The 21,329-nt window shown below is 42.3% G+C and overlaps 1 protein-coding gene across 3 annotated transcripts in view; it reads left to right on the top strand.

Moving 5' to 3' along the window:
- The window catches only part of kremen1 (kringle containing transmembrane protein 1), a 253,321-nt gene that overhangs the window by 827 nt on the left and 231,165 nt on the right, over window positions 1-21,329 (top strand). The window lies entirely within an intron of this gene.

Below are 21,329 nucleotides of genomic sequence, written 5' to 3'. Positions count from 1 at the left end.
ACACACATAATAATGGCAATGCTAACACTGCCAGGTTGCTGAGTACATTTCCTATATCTGGGCAGAAGTAGGCTATCCAGACCTGTCAGTATTCCGTCGTAAGAGAGAGAGAGCGAGAGAGGGAGTGAGTAAGTTTTACCGCGAACCCATTCGGAACCCCTGAAGATGTCTCATATCTGTCTGAGAATCGTGGGTCCAATTCTATTTCTATTTGGAAACAATGAGATCAAAGATCGGGAAGATGTCATTATAGATATCGCAGAGCGCTTTTTTTTTATCTTTCTCTCTCCCCCCGAGCTGACGATGCGATTCTGACCGAACTTCATTTCCAGTCAATGAGGCTCGCCAGTGACGCTGGCGAGCGGTCGGTTTGTGCGCGAGTTAAACATCTTTTAAGTGGCTTTTCGGTTTTACGGAGCGTAAAGAGAAGCGTTTATGCGGCTTCTGCTGAAAGGGTGCGTGCAGGAGTTTAATAAAGCTCAGAAAATCCAATTTTCCCTTTCTTAATCAAAACCCCTTGCACTTCTTTTCAAAAGTAAAATCTGGAGCCCCAAGCTTGGGTCTCATTAAGGAAAACTTCTGCCGGTTTGCCCTTGATTAAGTCTATAGACAGCCTGCGAGTCCCTGAAAGCCACCATCTGTGAACCTCCCTAATGCATGGTGCACGTCTGCCCAAACATCCGACTCAAACCTGCTCAATGACGCGGTGCTTTCTGACCACAGCCTGCCACATTGTTTCTTCATTACAGGAAGGCAAATCAGAACTTCATTAACTATAAAACCTTTAATACGCTTAGCCTTGCGAGAAAAAAAAATAGTTTTAATCTTTCATGTAAATGGCAGAAATACTTGAAAAGGGCACATTTATTGGGCTATGGGGAAACAGAGGTGGTGGAGTGGAATAAGCTGGTAGCTCAAAGAGCCAGTATAGGCACAATGGGCCGATTGGTCTCCTGTGCTGTAAGATTCGCTGATACCATGTTCTTTAAGAAATACAAATTGAAAGGCCGCTTCCCTTCCTATCTTGTCATTAGTTTCAGTGGGTGGGTGCAGTGCACAGCACTGGCCTCAGCTTAAGCTTCCAAGTTCCGTCTCCGAGTCTGTGTTAAACTCGGTCGCTACAGATAGACCCGGTGGCCCTGTGGGCTAAAGGATGACGGAATGGGGGGTGGGGTGGGGTTGAGTGGTTGGATATCAGCCGGGAGCTGCTGCTCCAGAGCACGACCTGGCGATCCTTGGATGCACAAGGTTGCCTGTTAGAAAGGATCCAGCGCTGGGGTGATGCCTCCCGCGGTCAAATTGCCAATCGGCACTCATTTTTTCAGGTGCACATATGAGCAGTGGATGTGGCGCATTTGGATTTTCATAAAACTTTTGAGAAAGTCCCACATAAGAGGTTAATGTGTAAAATTAAAGCACATGGGCTTGGGAGTAATATATTGGCATGGATTGAGAATTGGTTAACAGCCAGGAATCAGAGAGTAGGAATAAATGGGTCTTTTTCAGAGTGACAGATGGTGACTAGTGAGGTACCACAGGGATCAGTGCTTGGACCCCAGCTATTCACAATATATATCAATGATTTGGATGAAGGGACCAAATGTAATATTTCCCAGTTTGCTGATGACACAAAACTAGATGGAAACTTGAGTGTTGAGGAGGATGTTAAGAGACTTCAAGGTGATTTAGATAAGTGAGTGGGCAAATACAAGGCAGATGCAATATAACGTGAATTAGTGTGAAGTTATCCACTTTGGGAGGAAAAACAGAATAGTGATAGATTGGGAAATGTTGATGTACAAAGGGACCTGGATGTCCTTGTACACCAGTCACTGAAAGCAAGCATGCAGGTGCAACAAGCAGTTAGGAAGGCAAATGATATGTTGGCCTTCATTGTGAGAGGACTTGAGTACAGGAGCAAGGATGTCTTACTGCAGCTGTACAGGGCCTTGGTGAGACCACCCTTGGGGTATTTGCAGTTTTGGTCTCTTGACCTAAGAAAGGATGTAATTGCCATAGAGAGAGTGCAGTGAAGGTTCACCAGACTGATTCCTGTGACGGCAGGATTGTTGTGTGAAGAGAGATTGGGTCGACTAGGCCTGTATTCACTGGAATTTAGTTTCATTGAAATGTATAAAATTCTGACAGGGCTGGACAGACTAGATGGACGCAGGGATGATGTTCCCTCTGGCTGAGGGGTCTAGAAAAAGGGATCACAGTCCCTGGATATGAGGTAGACCATTTAGGACTGAGACAAGGAGAAAATTCTTCACTCAGAGGGTGGTGAACCTGTGGAATTCTCCACCACAGAAGACTATGGAGGCCAAGTCACTGAATATATTTAAGGAGGAAATAGATTTCTAGACTCTAAAGGCATCAAGGGGAACGGGGAAAGAGTGGGAATATGGCGTTGGGATAGAGGATCTGCTGTGATCATATTGAATGGCAGAGCAGGCATGAAGGGCAGAATGACCTACTCCTGCTCCTAATTTCTATGCTTCTATGTTTAATTATTTATTAAAATGACAGTGTCACAATCATTAATCTGGGTACAGTATCTGTACCCAGATCTCATCATGGCAGTTTGGGAATTTGAATTTGGTTTTTGCTGGTGTCAATAAAAGTGATGATGAAAATGTCAGATTGAAGTAAAACCCCTTCTGGTTCACCAATGCCCCCTTTAAGGACATTGCTCAGTCTGGTTTACATGTGACTCCATGCTCACACTTATGTGGCTGACTATTGCCTACCCTCTAAAGTGGTCTAGCAAGCCACTCTCCTGTATTAAATCAACACCAGTGGTTCAAGAAGAGCCACCAATACCTTCTCAGAGTGAAAAGAGTTGGGCAATAAATGCCAGACTAAATGCCCCCTCCTAAGAATGCCCTTTAATGTGAACATTTTCTTGCTTCTGTGCAGCTGCAATTGGCTTCTGTTCTGACAGCCACAGCTGGCATTAAAACCAGAATCAATGCTGAGTAAAAGCACCTCATCAAACACTGAGAGAGAATTAAAACTAACAGACACCTGGAGAGATTTCAAGGCAGTAATCTAATCTTCCAACTTCAGTTCATGATTATAAACTGCTCAAGTTTTGCTCATGAAATCTGTCATGTCAGTGTACCCTTCAATTAGTCTAGTGCCTTGTAATCCTTCCCAGATAGCCATTATTTTCTACATACTGCGCACATAAATAAAAAGGAATGAGTTATTGTTCATTTAATTCTCTCTTCTTATCAGTGACCCTATTCAAATCCTGGTTCAGTGCCATACTAATCTTATTAAATATCTTTAGTTCCTGTCATTGCATATAAAGCCACACAACAGCATTTGGGCTCAGTAGGGGGACTGGTAGGAATCATTAACCATACGAAATATGAGCGAGATATAAGCTCCAATTATAAAAAAGGCAGTTATGCCTCTACAGCAATATTTGAATTTATATGGTGATGGTGCCTTCTCATAAGCAGTGTTTGAGACATAGGCAACTATGCCAGCCATTCACCGGCAGCACATAAGAACATAAGAAATAGGAACAGGAGGAGACCACTCAGCCCCTTATGCCTGCTCCGCCATTCAATAAGATCATGGCTGACCTTCTTGTGTTTCGATTTCCACATTCCCATCTAACCCCAATAACCTTTGATTCCCTTGCCTAACAAGAATCTATCCACCTCTGCCTTAAAAATATTCAATGACCCCATCTCCACCACCTTCTGAGGCAGAGAATTCCAAAGTTGCACAAACCTCAGAGAAAAAATTTCTCCTCATTTCTGTCCTAAAAGGGCGACCCCTAATTTTAAAACAGTGCCCCCTAGTTCTGGACTCAACCATAAGAGGAAACATCCTTTCTATGTCCACCTTGTCAAGGCCATTCAGGATCTTGTATACTTCAATCAAATCACCCTCGCTCTTCTAAACTCCAGTGGAAACATGCCCAGTCTGTCCAACCTTTCCTCATAAGACAACCCACTCATTCCAGGTATCAATCTAGTAAACCTCCTTTGAACCTTCTCCAATGCATTTACATCCTTCCTTAAATAAGGAGACCAAAACTGCACACATTATTCAAGGTGCAGTCTCACCAATGCCCTGTATAACTGAAGCATAACATCCTTACTTTTATGTTCAATCCTTCTCGTTATAAAGTATAGCATTCCATTAGCCTTCTTAATAACTTGCTGTACCTGCATGCCATCTTTTTGTGACTCATGTAGTAGAACACCTAGGTCCCCCTGCACCTCAGAATTGTGCAGCCATTCTCCATTTAAATAATAATCTGCTTTTTTGTTCTTCCTGCCAAAGTGAACAACTTCACATTTTCCCACATTAAACTCCATTTGCCAGATCTTTGCCCACTCACTCAACCTACCTATATCTATTTGCAACCTCCACATGTCCTCTTCACACACACTTTCCTACCTATCTTTGTGTCACCCGCAAATTTAGCTACCATGTCTTCACTCCCCTCATCTAAGTCATTGATGTAAATCATAAAAAGTTGAGGCCCCAGTTCAGACTACTGTGGGAATCTACTTGTTACATCCTGCCATCCCACAAGAAACAGTGAGAAGTTTGACCAATTATGTTGTTAAGAGAGTGATGTTGGCCAGGCTACCAGGAGAAGTCCCAGGGGATCCTTAAAATTCATCTGAATAGGCAAACTATGCCCAGTTTAACACCTGATTCAAAGAACGCTGCCGCTCACAGTGCAAAAGCTCCTGCAGTACTGCATGCATTGTCACCCTAGATTATGTCCTAAATTTTGTATGAACTGAAACCCTGGTTAAGGAGCTCAAGCTCACAATTTTCTGAACCAAAACTGGAGTAGTGGCAACAGGAGTAAGTTCATCGTAATAAGGTTTAGGAGAATGTTCAAGGTGGTAACATACCCTGCCCTTTCAAGAACCATTTATAAACCCATATGAAGCACTCTTAACCATCTGTTATTCCCTATATAACACATAGGCACTTACCATATAATATACTGACATGAAAGTCATAATGATTGCCCACATCCTCTGTTATTATATTGTTTTGCTGGGGGGTTCAGTAACTTAGTAGAAGTTCGCTCTTTCCCAGCTTGTTCCTGGGTTCAAATCCAGACCAGGCAGGGAGAATAAAAGTATTCCCTTCAGCCCGTAAAATACTGCGGATGCTAAAAATCTGAAATAAGAACAGAAAATGCTGGGAAAACTCAGCAGGCCTGGATGGACCTGTGGAGAGAGAAACAGAGCTAACATATTGAGTCTGTATGACTTCAGAGCAGTGAAGAGGAGTCATATGGACTTGAAATGTTAAATCTTTATATGAAATTATTTAGGGCGTCTGGTCGTGTGGGCACAGGCCCTCAGCAAAATAGTAACCCCAAGGTTAGTTTGAATGTTCATCCCCATAGTATGATTTGTGATGGAGCGTCGAGGTCATTAATTGAAATGTCACTACCGCCTAAAGTAAAATCCTTATTAGTTTCTTCCAAATTCCCTTAGCCCAAGACTATAGGAGCTCAGTTTAATTTAAAAAGATAGAATTAATGATCTGATTGATGTATTGGATAAATAATATGCTGAGATGTTTCTGGCCTAATTCAGAGAGGTAAATTTGTAAATGACAAGACACACAAAATTACTTCCTCTTCAAGCGATTTACAGTTTGGATATTTTTTGTCAAGCGCAAAAATTGAGAATAGTAAATAATGACAGATTTACTCACTGCAGGAAAATGGGTGAGAGTGAATTGGTTGTCTGTCATACATCCCAAATGAAATGGGTGTTCAGTCCTCCAACACCCATTGTACATCCATTGTGAAACAGGCACTTGATCTTCCATCATAGTTTGTGTCATGTGTTCTACGATTTTTCCTGGGCTTTACAAACAGGGATAGAATACAAAAACAAAGAAGTTATGATAAACCTGTATAAAACACTGCTCTGGCCTCAACTGGAGTATTGTGTCCAGTCTTGGGCACCACACTTGAGGAAGAATGTGAAGGCTTTAGAGAGGGTGCAGAAAAAAATTCACAAGAATATCTCCAGGAATGAGGATCTTTGATTTTTTTTACTGCATCCTCTCTAATACCTTCACATCTTTCCTAACGTGTGGAGCCCAGAACTGGACACTATACTCCAACTGAGGCCGAACCAATGTTTTAATAAGATCTATCATAATTTCCTCACTTTTGTATTCTATTCCTCTGTTTATAAAGCCCAGAATCCAGATGCTGTATTAATGGCTTTCTCAACCTAACCTGCCGCCTTCAAGGTTATATGCACAAATACAGCCAGGTCACTCTTTTTAAAATTTATTCTTTCACAGGATGTGGGCAACATTGGCTATGCCAGCATTTATTGACCAAACCTGATTGCCCTTGAAAAAATGTTGGTGAGCTACCTTCTTAACCTACTGCAGGCCATGTGGTGTAGGTACATCCACAGTGCTGTTAGGAAGCGAGTCCCAGGATTTTGACCCAGCAACAGTGAAGGAGCAGTGATATATTTTCAGGTCAGGGTGGTGCGTGGCTTGGAGGTGTTCCCATGCATCTGCTGCCCTTGTCCTTCCAGGTGGTAGAGGTTGTGGGTTTGGAAGCTGCTATCGAAAGAGCCTTGGAGAGTTGCTGCAGTGCAACTTCTAGATGGTACACACTGCGCTACTGTGCATTGGTGGTGGAGGGAATGAATGTTTGTGGATGGGTTGCCAATCATGCGGCTGCTTTGTCCTGGATGCTTGTAGCTGGGGAGTAAGGGGTTGAGTTACCCTCTGCAGAATTCCCAGCCTCTGACCCCCTGTTGTAGTCATGGTATTTATATGGCTGGTCCAGTTCAGATTCTGGTCAATGATAACCCTCAGGGTGTTGATACAGCTCCGCTCCTGCATCCCCTTTAGAATTGTACCCTTCATTTTATATTACCTCTTCCCGCTTGTTCAGCCAAAGTGAATCACTTTATACTTCTCTGCATTAAATGCCTTCAGCCACTTGATCACCCTATTTAAGTCCATCTGAAGTTTAACACAATCCCCCTCTCTGTTCACAATATTCCTATGTTTTGTGCCATGCCCAGATTTTGAAATTGTGCCCTATACATCATAATCTAGGTCATTAATATATATCAGGAAAAGCAATGATCGGAACATTGACCCCTGGGGAACTCAATGATAAACCTTCCTCCAGTCTGAAAAACAACTGTCCACCATCCCTCTCTGTTTCCTGTCACTCAGCCAATTTCATAAGCATGCTGCTACTGTCCTTTTATTCCATGAGCTTTAATTTTGCTTACAAGCCAGTTATATGGCATTTTATCAAATGTCTTTTCGAAGTCCATGTACGCATCAACATCATTATTGTCATTAACCCTTTCTGTTACCTCGTCAAAAAACTCAAGCAATTTAGTTAAACATGATTCGCCCTCAACAAATCTGTGTTGCCTTTCCTTAATTTGCCCAAGTAACTAATTTTGTCCAGAATTATTATTTCTTCAAGTTTCCCCACCACTGTGATTAAACTGACTAACCTTTAGTTGCTGGGCTTATCTTGACACCCTTTTTTTGAACAAGGATATGATATTTGCAATTTTCCAGTCCTCTGGCACCACCCCTGTATCTGAGAAAGGTTGGAAAATTATGGCCAGTGATCTCGTAATTTCCACCCTCACTTCTCTCAGTATCTTTAGATACTGAGGTACATCCCATCCGTAGTACAGCCAGCCTTTCTAATACTTTCTCGTTATCAATTTTTAGCCCATCAGTGTCTCATCTACCTCCTGTTTCACTATACCTTGGGCATCATCTTCTTCCATGTTATAGGCAGGTGAAATGTATTAATTTATTGGCCTGTAACTTCCGAGCTCTCCAGCGTCAGATTTGGGGGAGTACCCCAAAGATGCACTGGGGAACCCTTCTCGGGACTTCAAAGGTCAGAGTTTGCATGGCAATTGCTCTGGGCAATTGCCCTGCTCTGGGAACCATCAGAAAATGCAATTTAATTCGCAAACTTCGGATGTTTCTGGCTGTGTTACGCAAATAGTTACTCAGAAAATGTTAGATAAATTATTGCCTTTTCTAACTTCTGGGCAACTATTGTAAAGACACAGACTGGCCCCCTCCATGGGACATCCCACACACCCCCGACACCCCCCACCTCACCAGAGGTCTTCCCCCACCTCCCGACATCCTTGACGCACATAGTATTCCCCAGCCCCATGACTCTCCATGGGATTTGAGGGTTATGAGGAGCCAGCATGAAAGAGGTGTTGAGGCCTGGGGCAGATCAGCCATGATCTTATTGAATTGCAGGGCAGGCTTGAGGGGCCGAATGGCCTACTCCTGCTCCTATTTCTTATGTTCTTATTATGTTCTTATGACCCGACTCGTTCCACCCACCAGTCGATCCCCCTTGCCCCTCAACCTGACCCCAAACTCACAGTACCCACCACCAGCTGTAGGCCCAAACTCACCGACCTGACCCAACCCCCCACTCCCGCTCTCCTGACCCCCCCAACCTGACCCAATCTCCCCCACTGCCATCCTGACATTCCCCCACCGACCTGACATGACCTCCAACCCCAACCCATCACGACTTCTCCTACCTCACCCAACTAGACATTCACCTCCCACTCCCAGCTCCCCACAGGCCTGACCTGACTGGACCTCTGTCCCAACTCCCAACACCACTCTCCCAATGTCTGATCCTCCCCACCTCACCGATGTCCAACAACACCCACCTCCGATTCTGCCCCCACCCCCCAAATCCTATCCACTTATCTTAGGCACTTACTTTCTCCCTGGCCTGTCAGTTTCAATCAGACTTTTAAATTTATCTTTACGGCAGTTAGTATCCATCCTCAATCCATTGGAGCTGGACTGCAATGTTGGGCATCAGAGTCAGCTGCGCTGCTCGGATCTTACCTGTCCTGCGTTGGAAGGTCGGGCAAGGCAGGCACAGAAGAAATTTTGAGTAAGTAATTGGGCATACAGTGGCAATCTCTTGCTGATTGCCACTCTGAGGAAATTACGGCCCATTACCTCAGCCAGGCCCTATCCCCCAAGCATAGTCAGTCCCATTCTTCCTTTCATCATCGTTTTACTATTTATAGTCTATTTGAAGACTTTTGGATTCTCCTTTATTGTTACCTGATAGTCTCTTCTCATACACTCTCTTTGCATCTCTTATTTCTTTTTTGCACTTACCCATATATACAAGTCACGCTTCTAAAACTGTATTTTCCCACCGTTTTATTGCCTGGTTAAATAACAGTGAAAAGTAAATACAAGAACAAAACTGGCCCACTGCTACAGAATGATTTTTTTTTACCTTAATACCCTCATAGACCTTGAATTCAGCCAGTAAGTCTTAGGAAAATTAATGCTGTATATTTTTATCCCCACAGTCGTTGTATTAATGTCAAAATGTATTTCAGTCAAGGCATGATCATCAACTCACTTCCTGCCCATTCATTTGTTCTTTTTTTCACCCTGTGAATATCTTGGCATCACAAAAATGATAACCACAAATCCCTCCAGATATCAGGAACTTGTTTGAAATCCTTAAAGTTTCCTGTTTGGTTACTAATTCTGGAAATTTGTTCCATATGTTAATCATCCTTCTGTTAATTGTTTATTTACTTTAGGTCTCTTTATCATGAATGTATGCCACTAGTTCTGGAAATTTCAGAAGCATCATACCATTTTCCAGTACATTCATAATCCTAAAATAATCTACTGGATCTTCCCTTAGACTTCTCCTCTGAAAATATCTAAGTCCCAGCATACAGACTGTGGAAATTAACAATGGAAAATGAATCCAAAGCCTCAAATCCAACATAACTCTACATTGACTTGCATTCAGTTGGTAATTGCAGTCAAATGGACCACCATGGGAGATGATGTGGGAAATAAGAATGAGCAATGCTAGAGGTTCAGGGTCAAGGCACGCTGTTAGGACAGTATGTGCAGGGAGAGTGGACGGGCTATCTTTATATCAGACTTGTGCCATAACTGACTTTGGAATGCTTCTTGATGTCACTGAATGGGATGTATCCATTTCCCAGATTGGTATCTTTCAAGTGATGGTCACTGAAACTTAAATAACATAGGACAAAGTAATTCCAAAGCTGGTGCCAAAGTTTGGGATTTAGAAGAAATTCGTAAAATGCACAATATTTGCTCTCATTGTTAATGATGGCCTTTGTTAGATTACACCCTTCGAATTGCATCCAATATCCTTTAAGCTCCATGAACTGAAATATTTTGTAATCATATATGGTAATATTGTATTAATAGAGGGTGCAATGAACCAAATGGTTTAAAGGGACAACCGTGCTTCATGCTGATTACCACTGACTGATACACTAATAACCGTTATCTATTATGCCAACTACCATAGGTTTTCACGCTAAATACCATCAAGCAATTAATGCTGTAAATTTTTCTCTGGACAGTGTTATCAATTCAAAACTAATCTGATGTATCTTTTCCTCAACTTAATTGGCTAGGTATCAGTCCAGCTCATCCCGATTATAGCTGCTGCCACATTGATCCAAGTATTTGCCAGTTTCATAACAAGGGATTTGGTAAAATGTTGCTGGATACAAGTCTGATATTCTGAATGGTGGTGCACCACAGAGATTTTGTTCCCAAATCAAAACTAAACCTTTGCATTAATTAATACAGGACACTGTCTTAACAAGACAATTAAAGGTATGTTGAATGTGTCTAACCTCACATTCTAATTTTTTTCCTGGAGTAGTGCATGGTCAGGATTAAGAGCTGTTGACTTGTCCCATTCATGTTGAAATGGGGTGGGTTAAAGATGTATATAAAGATATGTATATGGATTTAATTGGATAGTTCTGGATATGATTTCCTCTCGTGGGTGGTTCAAAGGCAAAGAAAAAGGTCTAAAAATTAGACTCAACTCATTCAGGAACAAAGATAAAAATAAAAAACTGCAGATGCTGGAAATCCAAAACAAAAACAGAATTACCTGGAAAAACTCAGCAGGTCTGGCAGCATCGGCGGAGAAGAAAAGAGTTGACGTTTCGAGTCCTCATGAGCCTTCCACAGAACGGAGTTCTATGGAAGGGTCATGAAGACTTGAAACGTCAACTCTTTTCTTCTCCGCCGATGCTGCCAGACCTACCGAGTTTTTTCAGGTAATTCTGTTTTTGTTTTTTCATTCAGGAACAAAATGAGGATGAGCTTTTTCACACCAAAGGTAATGGAAATATGGAATTCTTTCCCCTAAATGCTTGTGGACACTGGTTCAATTTGAGCATTCGGATCTGGATTCAGAGTTTTTGTTTGGTAAGTGTAAAATGGGATATGGAGCAAAGGCAGGAAAATGGAGTTGAGCTGCAGATCAGCCATGATCTTTTTGAATGGCTGATCAGGTCTTAGGCACTGAATGGCCTACTCTTGTTCTTATGATGTAGCTGGATGGAACACTATTATTTATTTTCTATGACTTAGATTCCAATCCAAATGGGATTATGAGATTAGAATGGTTTCCCGAGTTTCAAAATGGAGTAACATTACCACAGTTCAACACAAGATGCACTAAGGTTGCAATGTCGTTCATTAGGATAGGAAAATGGAAACTTACACACTGCTGCAGTGGAGTGGGGATGAGGCACGTTGTTGAGAAAGAGTTTTGGGAGCTTTACTTTGGATTAAATGCGCTATTCTTTTCCCAAGAGTCCTTGATGCTAACACTTGGTGTTTAAAGTAGAGAGTATTCCATTCTTGAGTGCTGACATCCTTCACCTTTATAATTAAAAAGAACTGTCATAAAAAAATCAATAAAAAGCTTAAATCAAGTGTATCACAACAGTTTGTGTTGTGTTTTTGTCTTGTTTGACTCAATACATTGACCTAATTGTTCTTGCTTACGAGGTTTGATACTAGCACTGTGCAGGTCGTTAATGGCATATTAATGCAGATTGAACAGCTCACAGTTCTGAAGCAGTTAAATTTCTTAAAGGAACTCCTTAGTTCATATTTCTTAATATTGTTTAAATGTTTTGTATTTTCATATGAATGATGTCAAAATTTTAACTGCAACCAAATCGTCCTTATTAGACCGATTAGGGGCAAAAGGGGAAATCATGGGGAACATGAGGGTATGTACTGATTCAAAAGGGTAGGAAAGTGGGCGAGAAAAGTTAGCAAATAATAATTCAATGGCACAGGTCCTGTGTTCTGAATCCTGTAGATCAGGGGTTCTCAATCTGTTTATTTCTGAGATCCACCAACCCCCACAACCTAATTTTCTGTATGAAAATTGGTCATACAAATAAACCCCTGTATTTATTATCATTTTTATTTTACTTAATGTGAAACTCGTTGCTGGTCCTGAGCAGTAATTCTGTAAAGTCATGGAGACATCTGCGACGAGCATATGCGCATGTCATGGTCAATGTTCATCCTGGCTCAATACTTTGTTCTCATTGATGTCACTGCTGAAAATCCAGCTACGCATAAGTAGGGTGTAGTAATTGGGATCAACACTTTCCATGCTGTATTCATGAGAGTGTTCACACCAAGGTGTCTCCAGTGGCATTTCACTAAACTTGGTTCTTTGGGAGCTGTCTGATTAAATGTCAATGAGCTCTTCTAATAGCTTTGATGGCATAGAGGCTGGCAGTTTAGCTTTAATGTTCTCACTGAAGGAACCCGCAGGGGTGTACCAGATTTTTCCATTATGAGTTCAGCCAGCCAGCAATGCCGGCCTTGCTCTGATCCCAAGAATCAAAATATATATTTAAAAATATCCCTGCCTTTATTTGAATAGTGAGCAAGGCATGATAACCACAACCTCCATTGAGTATCAGATACCCCAGATACCCTTTGGGTGAACAAAGGAGCAGATACCTCAACACCCTTTGATGAACTGTTGTCTGCTCTGCCAGTAGATGTTGACTGATTTGCTGCTTTCCAGTATGTGCTGCATTGCAGTAATTTTCTTTTATCTCCCTATAAAGGGAGGATTTGTTAAGTCACATTGTGAGGCTGACTACATTCTTTCGAGGTACTGCATGATGAGTTGTGTGGCCCAGTCTCTTCCCTGATGGGTTATGGGTTACAGCTGCTTGTATATAGCTAAGTAGTGATCCCAGCACAGCTGGACTTGGACAGGGGTTGGAGACCCTGTGGTAGAGCCGAGATTCATGGGATGAGAGGGGGCAAGAAAGCAGAGACGGTAGGTTAACAACTTGTTTGGTTAACTCTCAATGTCACTCTGCCCCCAGAGGAGTATTGGGGTTTATCTAGAAGTCACAACTTTACTGTCTCTCGGTGAGTTGCTAGAACTATCCTCTTGTGCATCCTCCACCTCTGCTCCACAGCAATATGTTGTGGAACCAACCAGGGAGCAGGCTATTCTGGATTTGGTTTTGTGTAATAAAATGGGATTAATCAATGATCTCATAGTAAAGGATCCTCTATGGAAGAGTAATCATAGCATGATAGAATTTCAAGTTCAGTTTGAGAGCGAGAAACTTGAGTCCCACACTAGCATTCTAGAGTTAAATAAAGATAACTACGTAGGTATGAGGGCAGATTTGGCCCCAGTGGTTTGGGCAGGAAGACTACATGGTAGGACAGTTGATGAACAGTGGCAGGTATTTAAGGAGATATTCATTTTCTCCCAAGTAAAATATATCCCAATGAAGAAGAAAGATGGTAAGAGGGAAAAAAAGCATCCATGGCTAAGCAAGGAAGTTAAAGATAACTTAAAGGCAAAAACTAAGGGATACCGAATTGCCAAGGTCAGTGGCAGGCTGGAAGATTGGGAAACTTTTAAAGATCAACAAAGGGTTACTAAAAAAATAATAAAAAGTGCAAAGGTAAATTATGAAAGAAAATTAAAGCAAAATGTAAAAACTGATAGCAAAAGCTTCTACAAGTATATAAAAGGAAAGAGAGTACCTAAAGTGAATGTTGGTCCCTTGGAGGATAAGATTGGGGAGTTAATAGTGGGGAACACAGAAATGGCAGAGATGCTTAATCAATATTTTGGCTCAGTTTTCACAGTGGAGGACACTAGTACTACCCCAATGGTAACAGGTAGTGCAGAGGATATAGAGAAAGAGGAACTTAGAACTATCACCATCACTAGAGAAAAAGTACTGAGCAAACTATTGGGATTAAAGGGTGACAAGTCCCCAGGACCTGATAGCCTACATCCCCGGGTCTTAAAGGAAGTGGCCGCAGAGATAGTGGATGCATTGGCTATAATATTCCAAAATTCCCTCGATTCTGGAAAGGTTCCAGTGGATTGGAAAAATGCTAATACAACGCTCTTATTCAAAAAGTGGGGTGGGGGGCGTGGGGGTCGTGGGAGGCAGAAAGTAGGAAAGTATAGATCAATTAGTTTAATGTCTGTCATTGGGAAATTGTTGGAATCCATTATTAAGGAAGTAGTAATGGGATATTTGGAAAGTCAAAATGCAATCCACCAGAGTTAGCATGGCTTTATGAAGAGTAAATCGTGTTTGACTAATTTGCTAGCGTTCTTTGAAGAAGTGACAAGCAAAGTGGATAATGGGGATCCTGTAGATGTAGTATATCTGGACTTCCAGAAGGCCTTTGATAGGTTACCGCACAAAAGATTAATACACAAGATAAGATCACACAGAGTTAGGGGTAATATATTAGCTTGGATAGAGGATTGGCTAACCAACAGAAAGCAGAGAGTCGGGATAAATGGGTCATTTTCTGGATGGCAAGCTGTAACTAGTGAGGTGCCACAGGCTTCTACTGGCAGGTAAAATTTATAGGTGGATTCAGTACTTGCAGGAGTTCTCTCAATTTTCCTTTCTTTCTACAATCTATAGCAGCAATTCTCAACCAAGGGTCTGCAACTTCCTAGAAGTCTGCCAACGTGTACACAAAAGTAATGCATTTTTTTGCCCCAACTATTTACAATCTATGTTAATGATATGGATTCAGGGGTAGAAGGTACTATAGCTAAATTTGCAGATGACACCAAAATAGATGGGAAAGTAAGTTGCAAGGAAGAAATAAGAAATTTACAAATGGATATGGACAGGTTAGGTGAATAGGCCAAAATTTGGCAAATGGAGCTTAACGTGGATAAGTGTGAGGTTATCCATTTTGGTCGGAAGAATAAAAAGGCGACTTATTATTTAAATGGAGAGAAACTTTGGAACGCTTCAGTGCAGAGGGATCTGGGTGTCCTCATGCATGAATCACTGAAAGCTAGTGTGCAGGTACAGCAGGTAATAAGGAAGGCAAATGGAATTTTGGCATTTATTGCAAAATGAATAGAATATAAAAATAGGGAAGTGTTGTTGCAGCTGTACAAGGCATTGGTGAGACTGCACCTGGAGCACTGTGCACAGTTTTGGTCCCCTTACTTGAGGAAGGATGCAGTTGCACTGGAGGTGGTTCAGAGGAGGTTCACTAGATTGATTCCAGAGATGCGGGGCTTGTCTTATGATGAGAGATTGAGCAGTTTAGGCCTATACTCACTAGAGTTTAGAAGGATGAGAGGAGATCTAATTGAGGTATATAAGATGCTAAAGGGGATAGACAAAGTAGACATGGAGCAGATGTTTCACCTTCTGGGGCATTCTAGAATGAGAGGCCATAGTTTTAGGCTAAGGGGTGGTAAATTTAAACCAGAGATGAGAAGGAATTACTTTTCTCAAAGGGTCGTGAATCTGTGGAATTTACTACCTCAGAGTGCAGTAGATGCCAGGACGCTGAATAAATTTAAGGAGGAGATAGACAGATTTTTAATTAGTAATGGGTTGAAAGGTTATGGAGAAAGAGCGGGAAATTGGAGCTGAGGCCAAAATGAGATCAGCCATGATTGTAATGAATAGCTGGGCAGGCTCAAGGGGCTGAATTGCCTCCTCCTGCTCCTAGTTCTTATGTTCTTATGTTCATAACAGCACCCTCTTTCCAAAAGTTGTGCTGCTGCCGATAGCTTCCAATTGGTATCCACTTTCCAGTGGGCTCGCTACACTGTATGTGCTCTGTGAGGCTTCGCCAAGAGAATGAGTATTGCCATATTTTACTGGGGCAAAAAAATGCATTACTTTTGTGTACACATTGGCAGACTTCTAGGAAGTTGCAGACCCTTGGTTGAGAATTGCTGCTATAGGTTGTAGAAAGAAAGGAAAATTGAGAGAACTCCTGCAAGTACTGAATCCACCTATAAATTTTACCTGCCGGTAGAAGCTCAGTCTGGGAGTCCATTTTCTTTTAAATAAAATATATATTTTTTGAAACATTTTCTGTTGTTACAGTTTGCCTTAGGCTTACTCTTTGGAACACACATGCCTAAACCTCTCTTTTCTCTCTCAGTCTGTATGTGACCTATCTTTGCAGCCAAATTCTTGGCCACCCCTGTCGTGGGCCCTCTCCCTTATCAATTTTCTCTCTGTAAAGCACCTTCATTAAAAGATCCATCTACACCCAAATTGCTGTTGAATTAATTGCTGCCCTGCAGGATAGATAGTGAAGACCCAAAGGCGATGAGTCATGTCACAAAAGTGGGCATTCTAAATATTTTCTATTCAGCATTATGTTTCAAATTCAATGGGTGTTAATTAGGCAAAATATTTACTTTTTCCTTCATCAATTTCTCCACTTTCCTAACTGCTTTACTTAAGTCATTGACTCCTGACAACAACTATAACATGCATTTATAAAGAACCTTTATCCTATTTAAAAACATCCCACAGAGGTGTTATCAGACAAAATTTGAAACTGAACCATGTAAAGATTTAATGGGAAAGTGACTAAAGCTCATTAAAATAGGTAGGCTTCAAGGGCTGACTGAAAGGAGGAAAATGAGGTGGGGAGGTTTATGGAGGAAATTCCTGTGTTTAGGGCCTTGGCAGCATGGCTGTCATTGGAAGTGTGATGCAAATATGAGATGTTCAAGAGGCCAGAATTAGAGGAGCGCAGGGGTCTCAGAAGGTTGTACGGCTGGCAGAGGTTACATTGATAGGGAGGGGCGACGCCTCGGAGGGATTTGAAAACAAGGATGAGAGTTTTAAAATCTAGACATTGCTTGAATGGGGGCCAATGTAGGTCAGTGATCACAGGGGTGATGGATGAAGGAGAATTAGTGCAATTTAGGATATTGGAGGAGCTCAAGTTTATGGAGGGTGCAAGGTAGGAGGCCAACCAGGAGGACATTAAAATAGTCAAGTCTGGAGGTAAAACTATATGGATAAGCTTTCAGAAGCAGATGAAGTGAGGGAAGATTTGATTGGGGTATTGTTCCACAGGTGTAGCTCACTCTCTGCTCCCTTGTTCCAAGTATCTCTTACTCGCAATAAACCTGGTCAGTGAGTATCGGGAGATGTTGGTCCATGGTGGACATCATGGCTGAGTCCAATTGCCCCCTCTTCTGATGACCAAAAATGCACACTGCTAGCAGGGGTTTGTTGTGATGTGATGTACACATCCCTTTAAGGGAGGCATATCTTAAACTGTTGCTCATCACTATCCACTAAAAGGCAGGATGTGATGTATAATCATGGGGAGACAGTGGCTTAGTGGTATTTTCACTAGACTATTGTCACTGGACTAGAGACCCAAAGTAATGCTCTGGGGATCTGGGTTTGAATCCCACCATGGCAGATGGCAGAATTTGAATTCAATGAAAATCTGGAATTAAAAGTGTAATGATAACCATGAAACCATTGTTGATTGTTGGAAAAACTTGTCTGGTTCACTAATACCCTTCAGGGAAGGAAATCTGTTGTCCTCGCCTGGTCTGAACTACATGTGACTCCACAGCAATATGGTTGATTCTTAAACGTCCTCTGAAATGGCTGAGCAAGCAACTCAGTTGTATCAAACTGCTACATTTCCTAAAAGGAATGAAACCGGATGGACCATCTGGCATTGACCTAGCACTGGCAATGACAATGGCAAACTCAGCCCTGTTGAGCCTGCGAAGTCCTCCTTGCTAACATTTCGGGGCTTGTGCCAATATTGCTGAACTAGTCTGTCTCACAACCTGACATAATCATACTTACAGAACCATACCTTACACATTATGTCCCAGACACCACCATCATCATCCCTGGGTATATTCTATCCCACCGGCAGGACAGACCCAGCAGAGATGGTGGCACAGTGGTATACACTCAGGAGTTAGATGACTTGGAAGTCTTCAACATCAACTCTAGACCCCATGAAGTCTCATGACATCAGGTCAAACATGGGCAAGGAAACCTCCTGCTGATTACCATATACCATCACCCCTCAGCTGATGAATGAGTACCCTTCCATGTTCAACACCACTTGGAGGCTTGGAGGAAGCAGTGAGGGTGGCAACGGCGCAGGATGTACCCTGGGTGGGAGACTTCAATGTCTATCACCAAGAGTGGCTTGGTAGCATCACTACTGACAGAGCTGGCTGAGTCCTAAAGGGCATAGCTGCTAGACTGGGTCTGCAGCAGGTATTGGGGGAACCAACAAGAGGGAAAAACATACTTGACCTCATCCTCGCCAACCTGATGCAACAGATGCATCTATCCATGACAGTATCGGTAGGAGTGTCCCCTGCACAGCCCTTATGGAGATGAAGTCCCATCTTCATATTGAGGATACCCTCCAAAAGTGATGTGTGGCACTACCACTGTGCTAAGTGGGATAGATTTTGAACAGATCTAGCAACTCAAAGTAGGCATCCATGAGGTGCTGTGGGCCATCAGCAGCAGCAGAATTGTACTCAGCCACAATCTGTAACCTCATGGCCCTACATATCCCCCATTCTACCAGGCTAGGAATCCTGTAGCGAGTAACTCACCTCCTGACTCGCCAAAGCCTCCACCATCTATAAGGCACAGGTCAGGAGTATGATGGAATACTCTCCACTTGCCTGGATGAGTGTAGCTCCCTCAACACTCAAGAAGCTTGACATCATCCAGGACAAAGCAGCCCACTTGATTGGCACCCCATCCACAAACATTCATTCCCTCTACCACTGACGCACAGTAGCAGCAGTGTGAACCATGTACAAGATTCATTGCAGGAACTTATCAAGCTCCCTGAGACAGCACCTTCCAAACCCATGACTGCTACCATCTAGAAGGACAAGGGCAGCAGGCAGATGGGAACAGCCCCAGCTACAAGTTCCCCTCCAAGCCACTCACCAGCCTGACTTGGAATGTATCACCGTTCCTTCAATGTCGCTGGGTCAAAATCCTGGAACTCCCTCACTAACAGCACTCTGGACTGCAGCGGTTCAAAAATGCAGCTCACCACCACCTTCTCAAGGGCAATTAGGGATGGACAATTAGGCCTAGCCAGCGATGCCCACATCCCGTGTATGGATAAAAAAACTAAAACAACTTACAATTATGTCACATCTTAAATGTAGCAAGCTGTCCCAATGCACTTCATAGGAGAGTTATCAGACAAAATCTGACAACTAGCCATATAAAGAGATATTAGAACAGATGACCAGTAGCCTGGCCAGAGAAATAGGCTTTAAGGAGCATCTTAAATGAGGTCAGAAACATATAGGTAGAAGGCGTGGGAAGGTAATTCCAGGGCTTAGGGACCAAGGCAGTTGAAAGCATGGTGGCCAATGGTGGAGCAATTAAAATAGGGGATATGCAAGAGGCCAGAATTGGAGAAGCACAGAGATCTCGGAGTGTTGCGGAATTGGGGAAGGTTACAGAAGTGGGAAGGAGCCAATGCCATGGAGGAATTTGAATACAAAGGTAAAAAATGTTAAAATCCAGGCAAATCTGGGTTAAGAAGAAACATTTTGCCTTGTGTAGTTCAGATAGAAAAAACATCACACTTGGCTGGCTGCATCTCAATTCTGGGGCTCACTACAAAACCAAGGGTCACACAGTGCACTGCTGGTTGGCTATGTTGGGGCATTGGATTCAGAATACAAATCAGGTTTATTGGCCCCAATAGTGGGCCATTTTGGAAGGTTAGGGTGTGAACTTGTCACCAGCATGGCAAGCGTTCCATTCATCACTCCTGAGCCTGGCTAATTTTCCTGCTCTCTGATCACTAGTATAATTACAGTGGGCTCATTGAACTCCATCAGAGAATCTGGCAGGTGAGGGGGCTGTTTGGTCAAGGGAACATGGAGCATGGCTGTGGTTGAGACTTCAGAACGTGTTGAAAATGCTGAGGTGATGCTTTCTCTACAATGACAGGTGAACCTACCACGAACAAAGTAAATCAGGGCCTTTAGAATGTTTTATGGTCATGAGGGCAGATAGTTTTATTTAAAGGATCAGCAATAGCCTAAGTATGAAACTTCAACAATGGGTGATGTATTACAACCTGGTCCAATTCTGGATTCAACACTAGACCCATGACCTGACATATCAATTATACCAAGTTATGAATCATAATAGGGATAATTCCCCATGCCCAAATCTCCACAACTTTGAGTGAGGTCCATAAGTCCCTCAGCTATAGCTTCTCAGTTTATGATGGCTTCAGAACTCCTTGATCTTGTTACAGCTTTGTAAAATGCTCCCAGCTATCCGCTATCCCACAAGTTATAACCCAGTAATTATAAGTATATATGAAAAAATAAAAGTCAGATTTAATATTTTAAAAAGAGAGAGATGGTTACAAGACTGTTCAAGGCTGTCATAGCATCACAGGCTTCAAGTGACATTTATAAACTATTGAAGTGACTGAAAGCCTTGATCAAACTCCAGTCGCTCACATCAACTATCCATTATTCTTGGCGCATTTGACAAAATAAGCCACAAGTAAAGGAGTTAAATGTTGTAATTCAATCAAAGGCTCAGGGTGATGTCTATAAGCCCCTCCAGCTATGGCCTCACAGTGACATCTTCAGGACCCCTTGATTGTGTTACATCTTTATAACTCCCTTGCAACCATCTGTTATCCTATATGTTATAAATAAGACTAAAAGAAGCAGCTTAGGTTTGACTTTTGATGTGACCGTTTGATCTACTCATCTTTTTTTATGAAGGGAGTATTTTGCAGTATCTGTGTCCAAACTTTTCTGACATGGGAGTGTTACTTTGATCTAATGAGGGGAAAATCTCTAAAGGTACTCAAAGTAATATTACTATGCCAGTGATTAAAAAATCTTGCCCTTTAAGGGATCAAATCATGCTTTTCATTTTTGCTCACTTGGTAAAGACTCTTGCATCTGAGTCTGAGGTTGTGGTTTCAAAGTCCACATATGATTTGAGCACAAGGCCTAGGCTAACACTGCAGCATAGGAACCGGGTGAACACAGAATTGCCAGAAATGGAGTCCTTCAGATGAGACATTAAACTGAGGGGCTCGTCTACACCTCTTTAGCTCACCTCAGTAGAGCTGAGACCACTATCAGA

The sequence above is a fragment of the Carcharodon carcharias genome, chromosome 13 (assembly GCF_017639515.1).
Source record: "Carcharodon carcharias isolate sCarCar2 chromosome 13, sCarCar2.pri, whole genome shotgun sequence".
NCBI classification, from domain to species: domain Eukaryota; kingdom Metazoa; phylum Chordata; class Chondrichthyes; order Lamniformes; family Lamnidae; genus Carcharodon; species Carcharodon carcharias.
This window is presented reverse-complemented; position numbering and strand designations above follow the sequence as displayed.